At 41.1% G+C, this 15,691-nt stretch overlaps 1 pseudogene; it reads right to left on the bottom strand.

Moving 5' to 3' along the window:
* Window positions 1-724: 724 nt before the first annotated feature.
* Window positions 725-3,444, bottom strand: LOC149125339 (nucleoporin SEH1 pseudogene; annotated as a pseudogene).
* Window positions 3,445-15,691: the final 12,247 nt, after the last annotated feature.

Raw genomic sequence — 15,691 nt, 5'->3', positions numbered from 1 at the left:
TGGTCCGGGCACCGGATTCTTTCCTGGTTGCCCCTCTTCCAGCCTAGCTCTCTGCTGTGGCCCTGGAGTGCATGGAGGATGGCCCAAGTGCTTGGGCCCTGCACCCCATGGGAGACCAGGAGAAACACCTGGCTCCTGCCTTCGGATCAGCGTGGTGTGCCGGCTGCAGCGCACCAGCCGTGGTGGCCATTGGAGGGTGAACCAATGGCAAAAGGAAGACCTTTCTCTCTGTCTCTCTCTCTCTCACTGTCCACTCTGCCTATCAAAAAAAAAAAAAAAAAAAAAAAAAAAAACAAAACAAAAAAAAAAAAACAAAAAACAAACCTGCATCATTTGAAAATCAGTTTTGGCATGTAATCAGAAATGACTGCTAAGTTTTCTTTATGAAAGATATTTATTCAATCTTCAAATTAAACTTATAAAAATTCATCATTTTTGCTGTTTTAGAAAACAAAAGAAACATGCCTACATTCTCCAAAGGGAATAAAATGGTATTTTCCTTCCTCCCCACTACTCAGAAGGATAGTAAGGATTCTTCTAATTTTTAAGCCAAGTTAGTTTCAAGAACATTTCAAAAAATTGTTTTGCTGACAATGTCTCAACAAAAAGCCTCTCCATTTATATCTCAAAAGTTTCAAGTAGCGTCAATAAACTGACTAGTACAAACAAATTGATATCCACTGTGTTTTTAAAGGTCTTTTGGACTGTGATTAGTATTAAGCAGGCTGCTGGTGTATCTTGGGAGAGGTCAAAGGGCACTGGGGAAGGGGAAAAGGAGTTTGCTTTCCATTTCTGTGTGCATGCAACAAGCAGCAAAACAACAAAGTCACTCCAGGTAGCTTGTACTCAGCTGTGCTTTCTGCCAGCAGAAGATCCATTTTATGAATTTTGAAGATTTGTAATATTTGAACCTAGGGAAGGATTTACATTTCCCTGCTGAGAACTCCCATTGACTGAGCTCCCATTACCTTTCAAAATACCAGTGCACTTCCAATTGTCTATATAATTAGCTTTCCACAATCGTACACAGCCATCATCTCCTGAAGATGCTAGCACTGTTCCTATTATATTCCAGCTCACTCTCCAGACCTGAGAATTGTAATTATCAAACTGAGCCGCTATATGGATTTCAAATTTTGTTGGTCCACCAGATGAAGTAAGTTCTTTCCTCACAGGTTTTAGTGTAAAAATCCTCACATCTTTGGTTGCTATTGCTAGAATATGGAAAGATCTTCCCAAGTTTGGAGCAAATGCAATATCATGAACAGGATCAGTGACTGTCATAAGAGTTTCAGCTTTTGCATATTTCCTGGTATTTTCATTATATTCAAAAATCTGAACTTTGGCCATTGCATTTGGACTATTGTCATCACTCCCTACAGCTCTCCTGGGAGAGTGAGCACAAGAGCTTAAAGGGTTCCAAGAAATACAACTATGGCACAGGCTTGGGCCAAGTCCCTGCCTCTATGAAAACATCCTTAAAAGTGTGAACTGATTGCTCAGTGACCCTCAGATTAATGTCTTCTTATGCCTGTTGCTCTATAAGTTATGATAATGCCTCTTTCGCATGGGAAAAATTACTCCTATCCTGTAAGGCACTGACATAGTCATATAGAGGTCTACAGGATACAGTTGAGATGGACAGCTCCACAACACATCAGGAGTCTATGGGTCAATGCTGATGGAGATGAGGGTACACTGCCTTCCTTCTCCACAGTGAGATACATCACAGGTGTTGAGAGAGACAGGCACTCAGGAGGAGCAGACCTGGTTAAGAGAGCGTCCATGAGCTGCAGGCTTTCTTCCTAGCTTCCTACACAACTCACCTCCTAGTCTCACTTTTATGGCATGTGATGACACCTGAGCCATATCCCTGAACTACAAAACACCTGACTTAGAGGCTGTGAGTCTTTGAACACGTGGAGAGAAAAGACTGATATTGAGCATCTCAGAAGGTAGCAATCTCTTTGGAGTTTGTGCCCTGTTTCATTGAGTGGCCTGTTCTTCATATCAGTTTTCCTGATTGACATAGTAATGGTTTTTGAGTGTCAAATGCTCAAAGGAGAGATTCCTGGCTTCAGTGGAGGCAGATCAGAATGTGTAGATACTCAGTGAGAACAGGATTCTCAGTATCTTTGCCTATTATTGACTTCTTAACAGTATCAGACACAAAGACGCACAGAGATATAAGATACACACACAGACACACAGATGCACACACGTACATCTTTGCTCAGGAAATCAAACTGAGTTTATTGGAGATTATATCTACTTGAATTACTACTGACTAATGTAAATGATTTTAAAAAATAGTGAAGACCTCTAGCTAAGGCCTCTCATAATTACAGGGTATAATGTAAGATATAAATGAGATATGCACAATGTAAATATCCAACAATTCTCTGGGCACACATTTAAAATGGTCCCTATCTGACTCTATTCTTCCTGGTTACTCAAATGACCTGGACTTTAAGGCTTTGGAAATGACTTGAGAATTGATTAGCTTGCTTTCCTCAGAATAAGATGGTGATTTTGCAAATATATTAATAATTTACATGGATAACAGTGTTTTTATAACAGAATTGAATATGCAAATGTAAGTTTCTTTTGTGAATTGATTGCATAAAGTATTCTCTTTTCCAAAGCAATGACCTGGAATTTCGCATTTATTTCCTTTCTGTGAATAGTCTGCAAGATATAACAGATAGTGACCAAATTCCCACCCATGCTGCATTGGAAGGGCCCGTGGATGAGTCTGCAGTTGGCTGTCACTGTCCTTTTTTTTCTTGAAATGAAAATATTTTATTTATTTATTTGAGAGGCAAAGTTACAGACACAGAGAGAGGTCTTCCTTCCCCTGTTTCACTCCCCAAATGAGAGCTCAGTCAGAGCTGAATCAATATGAAGCCAGGATCCAGGAGCTTCCTCCGAGTCTCCCATGGGGGTGCAGGGGCCCAAGGTCTTAGGCCATCTTATACTGTCCTCCCAGGCCATAGCAGAAAGCTGAATTGGAAGAGAGGCAGCTGGGACATGAACTGGTGTGCATATAAGATGCCAGTGCCACAGGAGGAGACTTAGCCACCTGCATCACAGCACCGGCCCCATAAACCATATGGTTGTAACACCAAAATTATTTTTCTTTCTATACAGTGACTTATTTCAGTGAATCAGTCTCAAGTTACAAAATTTGTAATTTAATAGTCTTCAAAAAATATACAGAAATGCAGCTTGATAACAATTCAAACAGCTGTCAAAGATTCTGTCCCGACACAAGGTGAAAGAACCCTATGACTGGTTCTGCAAGTGGTTATGCCCACGTTTAACAGAGGGCAGAGCTTCTGTTAGTGCGCCCAAGGACAGACATGTCCTTCCCACTAGAGAATCCTGCAGTACTGAGGGCTGTTTTCCTACTTGGCAGTGCGCATTCTTCAAGGCTTTTGGCATACCTGACAATCTGCACAAGATCGACCAGCACTCAGTCCTCTGGTGAGCCCTAGTTCTGTTTATGTGTTGCTCTTCCTGTTTGTGTGATCCTGAGAGCAGGGAAATTCTACCCAGGCAGGCTCTGCAGGAAGCAGGAAGAGGGGTGCTTCTTTGTAACAGTTCTTTGTGGAACTGCTACAAAGACGGTATAGTGCAGGTCTCCCTTGGTTTCCTCCTCACTACAGCTCTGTGAGCTAGATTGTTGTCCTTATTTTGCTTTGAAAGAAACCAAGGCTCAGAGAGGTCAGCCAAGGTGCCTGAGGTCACAGAGCCAATAAACAGGACACCAGAATACAAGGAGTCCCCACCTGCGCCCTTCTGACTCTGCCAGTCAGTGGCCGTGAGCCTAGGTAGGTGCAGACCAGCAGCTCCTCTCAGTGTCAGATGCAGAGAAGTCACCAATTGCATCGCTGGTCTAGCGCCTCCTTCATTGATGGGTCTCAAAGCCCCAGTTGCCTTATGTTAATCAGCGCAATTCCAAAAATGTGACAACTCCAAAATGTAATTAACAGTTCATCTTTTTTTTAAATCAGCAATGTGAATGATCTTTCTTTCTTTCTTTTTTTTTTCATTTTCATTATTTACTTGACAGGTAGAGTTATAGACAGTGAGAAAGAGACAGAGAGAAAGGTTTTCCTTCCATTGGTTTACCCCCCAAATGGCCGCTAAGGCCGGAGCTGCGCAGATCCGAAGCCAAGAGCCAGGTGCTTCCTCCTGGTCTCCCAGGAGTTTGCAGGGGCCTAAGTACTTGGGGCATCCTCCACTGCCCTCCCTGACCACAGAAGAGATCTGGGCTGGCAGAGGATCAACTGGGACTAGAACCCAGAGCCCATATGGGATGCCGGCGGAGGAGTAACCAAGTGAGCACAGTTCCGGCCCCAATGATCTTTATTTTCGTTCTCAGTTTTCTTTTGAGAAATATTCTCAATTTTTTGAAGGAAAAAAATCTTCTAAAGAATTAAATCACGACAAAGGGGCGGGCCGCTGAACGCGGCTGTGGCGGCAGCGCGCCTCCTAGGAGGTGGAGCCGCCGCCGCCGCCGCCTCCTGCCGCAGCCCTGTTCGGGATTTGAAAGATTAAAAAATCCCGGTGTAGAGGGCGGCGGCGTTGGATGTGTGGCGAAGCGCTGGGGGCCACGGCCGGGCCGCCAGCGGCGTCTCCACAGCATGAACTACGCGGGCCGCGTCTCCCGGCGGAGCCCCGAGACCAAGGGCCGGGGCGGCAGCGCCTGGGAGCTGGGCTCCGACACGGGGCCGGCGTTCGGGGCAGCGTCTGCTGCTTGGAGCACCTGCCCAGCGGGGACCCGGGCGGTGGCAGCGTGCCCCTGACCCTGCTGCGCTGGGAGCCCGGGCTGCGCTTGCCGCTGAGCGCCGACGACCACGACCCCCACCTGGCGCTGGACCCCTGCCTCAGTGACGAGAACTATGACTTCAGCTCGGCCGAGTCGGGCTCGTCGCTGTGCTACTTCAGGGAGGGCGAGAGCGGCGGTGCCTCATCGCTGCACCCGTCGCCTCCGCCGCCGCCGCCGCCGCCGGGCCCGGCGAACTCGGGGGGCGGTGGGTCCGGGGAGAGGAAGCGCGCGCGGCCCGGCAGCCCTGCACCCCGGCATCGCTACGAGGTGGTGACGGAGCTGGGCCCGGAGGAGGTGCGCTGGTTCTACAGGGAGGACAAGAAGACCTGGAAGCCTTTCATCGGCTACGACTCGCTCCGCATCGAGCTCGCCTCCGGACCCTGCTGCAGGCCGCCGGGGCGGGCCCCGGGCCGAGGCCCCGGACGGCGACCACGTGTGCGGTCCAGCCTCCAGTTCCGGAGAGGAAGACGACGAGGACCGCGCCTGGGGCGGCTTCTGCCCTCGCGCTGGGAGGCACGAGCCCGCGGTGCAGGAGCTGGTGCCCATGGAGCAGGTGTGGAGTGCGGGGCTGCCTCTACTAGGTGGACGTGGTTCAAGGAGAGTGCTACCCCGTGTATTGGAACCAGGCTGATAAAATACCAGTGAGCACGACAATGATGCAAAACCCAGTTTAGATCCAATCTGAACTCTTGAAGGACATTCATGGCCCAAAACTGATTTTTTTTTTTTCCTGTTCAAATGGTGTTTGTCAAGATAAGGAGATTTCAGGGCTGAGTTGTTTCAGTTTTATTTAGAGGCAAGAAATATTTGAATTTAAAAGCACTTTATTTTATTTTTTTAAAAAAAGGTTTCCCATCCTAAAGAACTTATTTATAGTTTGCATCATTTTGATTATGAATCTGACAGAACCTCCTGCAGAGTGATCACACAAAACCTGGAAAAGAAGAAAGTTTGGGTCAACTGCGTGTGAACGTCATAAATCACAATCTGACTTTGCCCAAACATGAAGGCATATTGATCTGTTAGAAATCTAAAATGGCCAAGGCCTAGTATATTCTACGTAAAGATTACAAATGGTATCATTGTTTAGATTTCTATGAAAGCTTGCATTTCCACAATTCCTTAAAAAAAGAATATAACAGATTTAAAATGTTTTCAATTTAACTTGTTTAAAGAAGACTAATACTTAAAAAGAAACAATATTTGAACTACTGTATTTATAATGTATTACCTCTAACTGTATGAAACATTACATTTTTAATGTTTCCTTTGAGCGTAATTTAAGAACCACATTTATTTTCTATAATGTTTAAGATCCTTTTTTCTCAGAACTCCATCTTTGTACTCTTCAGATGAATATTTAGGCACTGTGGCTACTTTCAGGATTTTTTTTCCATTAAAAAGTTGTAGTTTCACATAAATAATACTAGTTCAATTATCTTTCCTTTAAATATTAGTTTTTCACATGTACCTCAGAGAATGTTGGGTACATATCATCAACTTTGTTAGAAAATTAATAAATACTTTTGGAATAGAGACTGTGACACTATTTCAAATTCTAAACATCCGTGTGCCAAACATTCAACACGTATGAAAGAATGGAGTGCCAGTGACATTTTATTTTGTTGTGTTTAAGAAAACAGGCACAAGGCACAGCACCTCAGCACTCTGGGCACCAGCAGGGTTTTCCTCAAGGGTTTGCACAGTACTTTTCATCTGAGGAGCTCAAAGCCTTTGAGAGGTGTGCACTCAGTTCCCTGTGTGGTGGCTCCTCAAGGTGAGTGAGTTGATTCTTGTAGTCCACGCTAATACACCAAGGCACCAAAACCCTCCAAGTGCCTTGCATTCGATCACAGGGCAAGTCCCCGTGTGCTCGGGCTGAGGCCAGGTTGTATTCTTTGACATGCTATGGGGTGACTAACAGTTCGTGTGTGACCCCTTAGTGATTGGCAGATAGTAATAGCACATCGCAGTTTCTGTTTGGAAGAAGCAGCCAACAAGCCGATGTGTTCCCCTGTGTGTGTTCTCTGAGGCTCTCACCCTCTGGAGAGGATTGCTTCTGTGACGCCCTCTGGGTTCCCGGAAAGGTGCTGTCCTTACCTACCTTGCAGGGAACATGTTGGCTCCCAGGTGACCCCTGTCAGAGCAGGGGCTGTGTTGTCAGCTGTGGCCTCACCCACTCCTTCCTCTGTAAGATAAGCCGTGGCCCTGGCATGCATAGGCTTTCCCCAGCCCCATCGGTACTCTCAGCTCTTTTGGCCTTCCATTGCATTTGCACCACAGAAAGCAGTTCTTCTTAGTGTTAAAAAAAAAAAAAAAAAAAAAAGGCCGGTGCCACTGCGGCTCACTAGGCTAATCCTCCGCCTTGTGGCACCGGCACACCGGGTTCTAGTGCCAGTCGGGGCGCCGGATTCTGTCCCGGTTGCCCCTCTTCCAGGCCAGCTCTCTGCTGTGTCCAGGGAGTGCAGTGGAGGATGGCCCAAGTGCTTGGGCCCTGCACCCCATGGGAAACCAGGAGAAGCACCTGGCTCCTGCCTTCGGATCAGCGCGGTGGCCATTGGAGGGTGAACCAACGGCAAAAGGAAGACCTTTCTCTCTCTCTCTCCCTCTCACTGTCCACTCTGCCTGTCAAAAAGAAAAAATAATAATCCCAAGGCTCCATGAGCATGTGCATGACTCACTGGGAGACCTTTGCTATAAAAGGCCTTTGGTGAGCAAAGCTGAAGCAATCTTTCTCAGACTTTGAGATTCCTATGAACTCAGGTCATTTTCGTAACCTGTTGTTTTGTAGATCTAGTTTGGTTTTCAGAAAAATTAAACTCCTGTCACGACTCTTTTAAAGGTACTGAGTGTGGGTTGCTGGCTGTGGTGTCAGACACAGACGCTTAAACCTCACGGGATTCGTTCTTTTCCACTGGAGCGTGAAGAACCCTTTCCACCTGAGAAGAGTGAAAACTGTCAGAGCGTTGAGTTTGGTATCTTTTTTTTACGTGTTCCTATACCCATTGGAATGTCTTCTTCCTTTGTTCATACTGAAAAAAATCAAATTTAAACACATGGAGTTTATTTGAATTTTTGGAAAGAACATCCAACACCCCCTTTTCAAAATGGATGTTCCAGACTCCTGGAGAGGTAGTCTGTTTTCCATTCAGTATTTCATCAGTGGAGATGACGATTTGGGGTTTTGTGGTATTCTTATTTCTATGTCTCTGCATGTTATCATGAGATGTACTTGTATACTCAAGTATTATACAGAATATGTGTAATTCTGGCTTGATTTAGAAGCTAAGTCAGTTACTGAGTAACATTTTGCAACTCTATTCCAGCAAGTACTAAATTGGCCCAAAAAAGTTCTGTTTTTGATACCATTAAAATTTTATTCTCTCTAAAGAAAAAAGAATTAAATCACATAACATTGGAGGGATTGAAAAACAATTTTAAAGTTAAACATTAATGTGTCTGCAGTTCAGTTGCTGACTATACACTATGTAAGGATCCCAAATCAACACCAGAATGTAGTCTTAAGGTCACTTTAAGCTACAAGTGTATAATTGCATAGGATCCAAAATTCCTATATGTATGTCTCAATTTGACTACGCAGGAAATAGACTTAATTGTGAAAAAAAGGGCGGTCACCGTGGCTTACTTAGTTAATCCTACGCCTGTGGTGCCAGCATCCCATGTGGGTGCCGGTTCTAGTTCCGGCTGCTCCTCTTACAGTCCAGCTCTCTGCTGTGGCCCCAGAGGGCAGTGGAGGATGGCCCAAGTGTTTGGTTCCCTGTACACACATGGGAGACCAGGAGGAAGCACCTGGCTCCTGGCTCCAGATTGGCGCAGTGCCAGCCATAGTGGCCATTTGGGGAGTGAACCAATGGAAGGAAGACCTTTCTCTCTGTCTCTCTCTTACTGTCTATAAATCTACCTACAAATTTAAAAAAAAAAAAGAAAGCAAAAAAATTGTGAAAAATAGCACATTGCTATTAGATTTTTTAAAGATTTATTTATTTATTTGAAAGAGTTACACAGAGAGAGGAAAGAGAGGCAGAGAGAGAGAGAGAATATGCTCATTTTTATATTATAATATCCTATTTACTACTCTTTTCTTGAAATTAAGGACTGCTTCTTAGAACCAAGTTAGACTATTTCTCTGCTATCAAGGATTGTGGGAAAAGGATATGCAAAAGTATCAGTTCATTTTGGCTTCAACTCTTGTTAAAATGTGTATTATTTCATGTCATATCAAATCTCTCTTTTTTTACCATTTATAGAAAGTGGAGTCATTATATTGTATTTGTGCTTCTCTGTAAACTAAACCTAGTTTAGTGGTAATATAGACAATGGCTATAAACAATAATTGAATGGCAAATGATCATTTCATTTGTATACAGTAAAATTTAAAGTAATCACAGATCATTAAAACTATAATAGTATAATATTTTTAACCATTGGCTTGACAAAGGTGTAAAACAAAATTTCACAAAACTATATCTGCAGCTATACTGGTTTGCACAGATTTTTTCATCTTTCCTTCCTTCCTTCCTCCCTCCCTCCTTCCCTCTTTCTTCCCTCCTCCCTTCCTCTCTCTCTCCCTCCCTTCTTTTTCTCCTTCCTTCCTTCCTCCCTTCATCCCTCTCTCCCATCCTTCCTTCCTCCCTTCCTCTCTCCCTCCCTCCCTCGTTCCTTTTTTTTTTTTTTAATTTTAGCTCCCTCATATAAGGGAGAACATGCAGTATTCGTCTTTCTGAGTATGGTTCATTTCATTCAACATTATGTCCTCCAACTGCATCCATTTTGCTGCAGATGGTAGAATTTCATTCTTTTTATAATGAATAATATTTCATCATGTATATATATATATATATATATACACACACACACAACATTTTCTTTATCCATTCATTTGATGATGGACACCTTGGTTGATTCTGAATTTTGACTATTGTGAACAGTGCTGCTATGAACATGGTAGTTTACGTACCTCTTTGATACAACCTGTTCATGTCTTTTGGGTTTATACCCAGTAGTGAGATTGCTGGATTCTATGACAAGTCTATTTTTTATGACATTGCTATACTGTTTTCCACAGAAGCTGCACTGATTGACATTCTCACTAGTAGTGTATAAGTGTTCCTCTTTCCCTGTATCCTCACCAGCATCTGTTACTCTCTGTGTTTTGGATTTTAGTCATTCTGACAGGGGTGAGGTGATAGCTCATTGTGGTTTTGATTTGCATTTCACTGATGGCTAGTGATGTTGAACATTTTTTTCATATATTTGTTTGCCCTTTGTATTTCTTCTTTTAAAATTTGTCTGTTAAGGTCCTTTTCACTTTGCAGTCTTTTTTTTTTTTTTTGGATGTTGCTGAGTTTTTTAAGCTGATACATTCAGGACATTAATCCTTTTTCAGATAGGTAGCTTGCAAATACATTTCCCCATTCTACTGGACGTCTTTTCACTCTGTTGATTGTGTCCTTTGCTGTGCAAAAGCTGAGTTTGATATAGTTCCATTTGTTTAGTTTTGCCTTTGTCATATGTGCTTTGGGGGTCTTGTCCAAGAAGTTGTCACCTACACCAATGTCTTCGAGTGTTTCTCTTATGTTCTATTCCAACAACTTCATAGTCTCTGATTTTAAATTTAGGTCTTTGCTCCATCTTGAGTTGATTTTTGTATATAGTGAGAGCCATAGATCTGATTTCATTCATAGATAGCAATAGATATAGATAAAGATATAAATGTATGTACAGATTTAATTTCTGGACTCTATTCTGTCCCATTGACCTATGTATTAATTTTTGTACTAATATTATCATGTTTTAATTACTATTGCCTTGAAGTTAGATATTTTGATGCCTCCTGTTGGATTTTTCTTGTTCAGGATCGCTTTGGCTAGTCAGTGTCTTTTGTGATTCCATATGAATTTTAAGATTGCTTTTTTCTAAGTCTGTGAAGAATGTCATTGGTGTTTTGAAAGCATTTACACTGAATCTGTAGATTGCTTTAGATAGTGTAGACATTTTAATGGTCTTGATTCTTCCAATCCATGAGCAAGGAATATCTTTCCATTTTTGTGTCCTTGATGACTTCTTTTATCAATGTTTGATAAATTTAATTGTAAAATTTTTTCACTTTGGTTAAATTTATTTCTAAATATTAGATCTTTTTGTGGTTATTGTGAATGGGATTTCTTTTTTGATTTCTCCTTCACTGAGTTCACCTTTAGCATATAAAAAATCTACTTTCTAGGAATGTTTATTTCATAACCTGCAAATTTACTGGATTGGTTTATCAATTCTAAAGGCTTTTAGTGGAGTGTTTAATTTTTCCATGTATAGCATTGTGTCATCTGCAAACATGGATAGTTTTATTTCCTTTTTTCCAATTTTGTTTGTATTTCTTTCTCCTCCTTACTTGTTCTTGTTAAAACTTTCAATAGTATATTGAATTAGAGCAGCAGAAATGGAAGCCCATGTCTTGTTCCAGATCTGAGGGGAAATGTCTTCAGCTTTTCCCCATTCAGTATGATATTGGCTGTTCCTTGTTGTGTACAGCCTCTATAATTTTGAGGAATGCTCCTTCAATGCCTAATTTGTGGAGGGTTTTTATCATGAAGGGGTGTTGAATCTTATCAAAGGCTTTCTGAGCATCTATTGAGGTGACCATGTGATTTTTGTTCTCATTCCATTGATGTGATATATGACCTTTCTTGATCTGCAAATGTTAAACCATCCTTATACTTCTGGGGTAAATCTCACTTGATCGTGATATATGATCTTTCTGATTTGATTTTGAATTCAATTTGCTAGTATTTTGTTGAAAATCTTTGTATTTATGCTCATTAAGACTATAGGTCTATAGTTTTCTTTTCCTGTCAGGTCTTGTTTTATTATCAAAGTGATGCTGGACTTAAGTTTAGCAGAATTCCATCCTATTCAATATTTTCTGATAGTTTTAACAAGTATTAGAATTACTTCTTTTATTGCTTCTCAGCCTTTTGGCTAAGATCAAGTGTAGAACTACTTCTTTTATTTTAATACCCTGGATATATCATCCTGCTTTCTTCTGATGTGTAGAGTTTCTGCTGAGAAGTTTGATGTTAATCTAATTGAGTTTTCTTTATTCTTAACTTGATGCTTTTCTCTTGCTGTCTTTAGGATTCACTCCTTATTCTTAAGTTTTGAGTTCCTAGTTTCTGGATGTTCATGTCTCTTTCAAGACAGGGTAAATTATCAACTAGTATTTCATTCAGTAGGTTCTCAACACATCTTTCCCCTTCTTTTCCTTCAGAAATACCTATGAAGCTTGTATTTGGATATTTAATGGCATCCCTTATTTTGTAGACTTTCTTCATTCTTTTAATTCTATTCTGTTTATTTTTCTCTGGGTTATTTCAGGAGTCTTGTCCTATACTTTAGAAATTCTTTCCTCCACTTGGCCTTTTCTGCTATTTAAACTGTCAATATTATTTTTTATTTTACTGATGGAAAATTTCATCTCCAAAATTTCTATTTGATTCTTCTTAATGAGTTCTAGCTCCTTAATAATATTTTCATTCATGCCACTGATTTTCTCATTTCTTTAATCTATCTGCATTTTCTTGCATCTCATTGAGTTTCATTACAATCATTATCTTTGGATTCTATAACAGACATTTCATAGATTTCCTTAAGTGCAGATCTAATTCTGGAGGATTATTATGATTTTTTGTGGGGGTGGGGGGGCATCATACTACTTTGCTTCTTCATGTGTCCTGAGTTGCTGTGTTGACATCTGTGTATCTGGTTTACTCATCCTCCTTCATGGAGTAAGTTTTGTTAGAAAAGAGTTTATGATTTAGCTGGAATACAGGGTATCACTTGGCTTGTTTGTTTGGTTTTGGTTCTAGGTGAGCCCTGGAGTGTAGTTGATAATGTCTTTTGTCTTAATCATTGTCAGCTGTGTCTATAAGTGATAGAATACCCTGTTGCAATTCATAGGGGTAGAATTATAACACAGGGATGAATATGGGTTTCCTAGAGTATGTATCTTTAGCCCATAGATACTTTGGTGTCAGACTCCCTGGTGATTATGATGTCCAAGGACTTGTTCTTGGTGCTGAGACAAGAATGGTTCTCTGCTTGTCCTGCTGTCAAGCCTGAGTGCGATCAGGGCTTGTGGCACTGATTTCTGTGGCTCTAGGATTGTGTGATGTGGATGAACCCTTCCTCGGATCCTGCCAGGAGAGTGCAGTTGGTGCTATGGCTTATTTCATTTTAAAGATTTTATTTATTTGATAGGTAGAGTTACAGACAGTGAGAGGGAGAGACAAAGAGAAAGGTCTTCCATCCACTGATGCACTCACCAGATGGCTGCAATGGCCAGAGCTGCACTGATCTGAAGCCAGGAGCCAGGTGCTTCTTCTGGGTATCCCATGCAGGTGCAGGGGCCCAAGCACTTGGGTCATCCTCCACTGCCCTCCTGAGCCACAGCAGAGAGCTGGACTGGAAGAGGAGCAGCCAGGACTAGAACCGGCACCCATATGAGATGCTGACACCACAAGCAGAGGATTAACCAACTGTGCCACAGTGCCAGGCCCAGTGCTGTGTCTTATAACAACAGCATGAGTCCTAGGACTAGCAGATGTGAGCCACCTCACTGCAGTCCTACAGGGTCGCTATAAGGTACACAGGAGACTTTGTTCTGGAAGGTGTTAGTCCAGAGTGATGGAATGAAGGCAGGGTCTCCCTTAGATCTACCAGGCAGATTACAATGCATTGAGAAATGAGAAATGATTGTTACAGTCCTGGTGTTGCAGAGTATAGTGGCATTATAAAGCAGATCTGTGAGTTCTTTCTTTTAGAGTGAGAGATTTATTATATCATATCTATATTCTAATATTTCTGTTAGCATTTAGTTATTGAAATTAAGTACTGGGGCCAGCACTCTTGCATAGCCAGTAAAGCTGCCTCCTGCAGTGCCGCCATCCCATGTGGGCACTGTTTGGAGTCCTAGCTGCTCCACTTCCAATCCAGCTCTCTGCTGTGGCCTAGGAAAGCAGTAGAAGATGGCCCAAGCCCTTGGGCCCCTGCACCTGTGTGGGAGACCCAGAAGAAGTTCCTGGCTCCTGGCTTCAGATTGGTGCAGCTCTGCTGTTGCAGCCAATTGGGGAGGGAACCAGCAGATGGAAGACCTTTCTCCCTCTGCCTCTCTTCTCTCTGTATAACTCTGACTTTCAAATAAATAAATCAATCTTAAAAAAAAGAAATTAAGTCCTAAGGGATAACAAAATAAAAAAATAAATTAAGGATTATTATTTTCTCTCTCGTCTTTATCAGTTTGTTCAGGATACTGGCCATTGGCATATACAATAGAGAGTTTAAAAAGATTTACATAATACTTTTATTTACTCTTAAAATTGTATAAAGTACATCATTTTCTAATAGGAAATTTTGTTTATTCATATTAAAATCAATTATGTAATTTCAAGCTTGAGAGAGAATTTATGAAATTTTAGTTCATTAATATTAGTTAAAGGCTCATAAATGAAAGGATCTATTTGTTTGAGTCTTTTTCTTCTGATGTAACACAATATGACAACATCATGATCACATGCAGTATAAAAAGGTTGTTAATAGAAACAATATCTCTGGCAATTTAATATTGTTCATTATCAGTTGCTAGTATTTCTCTTCAACTTAAAATTACAGATCCAAAGCCTTGAAACCTCTTATTCATAAAGGGCACATTTGTGTACTTCTCCTTGACTTAGGTTTTATTAACTTAGATCCCTCTATTAACTTAATGCTTCCCTGATAGAGTTATTTCTACCAACTCATTTATCTCCTTCAAAGGTTTTTTGACTACCGTCTGTTAATAAGTTACCCTATAATGTAAATTTTTTATTAATCATCTTCCAATTGTTAATATCAATTACATATCATCATATTTAAGATGACACTATATTCAAAATTGAATTTTCTTGGATGAGCATCATATAGCAGTGTGTTAACCTACCCCATGGGATTCTCGCATCCCATATTGAGTGCTGGTTCAAGTTCTGATTCCTCCACTTCCTATCCAGCTTCCAACTGTGAATCTTGGAAATCACAGATGATGGCTCAAATACTTGGGCCCCTGCCACCTATGTGTGAGATGCAAATGGACTTCTGGGCTCCTGATGTTGGCCTGGACCAGTACTCACAGTTGTGGACATTTGGGGCATGAATTAACAGAGTGAAGACATCTCTCTCTCTCTCTCTCTCTCTCTCTCTCTCTCTCTCTTTCAATTAGATGAAGATAGATAAACTAGTATTTTTAAAATATAATTAATACTCCTTTAAAGGTTCTGTTTTCTCAAATACAATTTTCTTGTCCCCTTTCAAATGGGCTAAACTGAAAGAAGAAAAAAATAACCTTCACTATCCTTTACTTCATGTTCTAAAAATCATCATAGGAATAATTTCATCATTCAACTAAAAACAATCCAGTCAACTTCTGCAAATCAATACCAAGCACACTTAAGATTGTGAAGCACTTTGATCTCTTTTTTTCTTGTTAGCTATCAACCTTGGATAAAATTATAAGAATATGTGTGTAAAAATGGTCCATTTATGTCATGATGTTCAGCTGGAAAGATTTTCTTTTAAAGTAATACATAGAATTTTTAAGACAAAATGAATCACTGATTACCTGAATTTTATTTGTGTGACTGAAGTTTGAAAACAATGCATATGAACAAACAGAATATGATAAATAATTTTGTAAAGAGTTTGATAGGTTAAGTAAAACAAAATAACTATCTGAAAACAGAACAATCTGGATTCCAATTCTTGCTTAACAGTAAATAACCAGAGTAAACCCTGAAAAGAAAAAAAAGAAGT

Source organism: Oryctolagus cuniculus, chromosome 7 (genome assembly GCF_051225735.1).
Source record: "Oryctolagus cuniculus isolate XC-2025 breed Fujian yellow rabbit chromosome 7, ASM5122573v1, whole genome shotgun sequence".
Lineage (NCBI taxonomy): Eukaryota > Metazoa > Chordata > Mammalia > Lagomorpha > Leporidae > Oryctolagus > Oryctolagus cuniculus.
The sequence above is the reverse complement of the archived record's forward strand: the minus strand, read 5'-3'. Positions and strand labels throughout refer to the sequence as shown.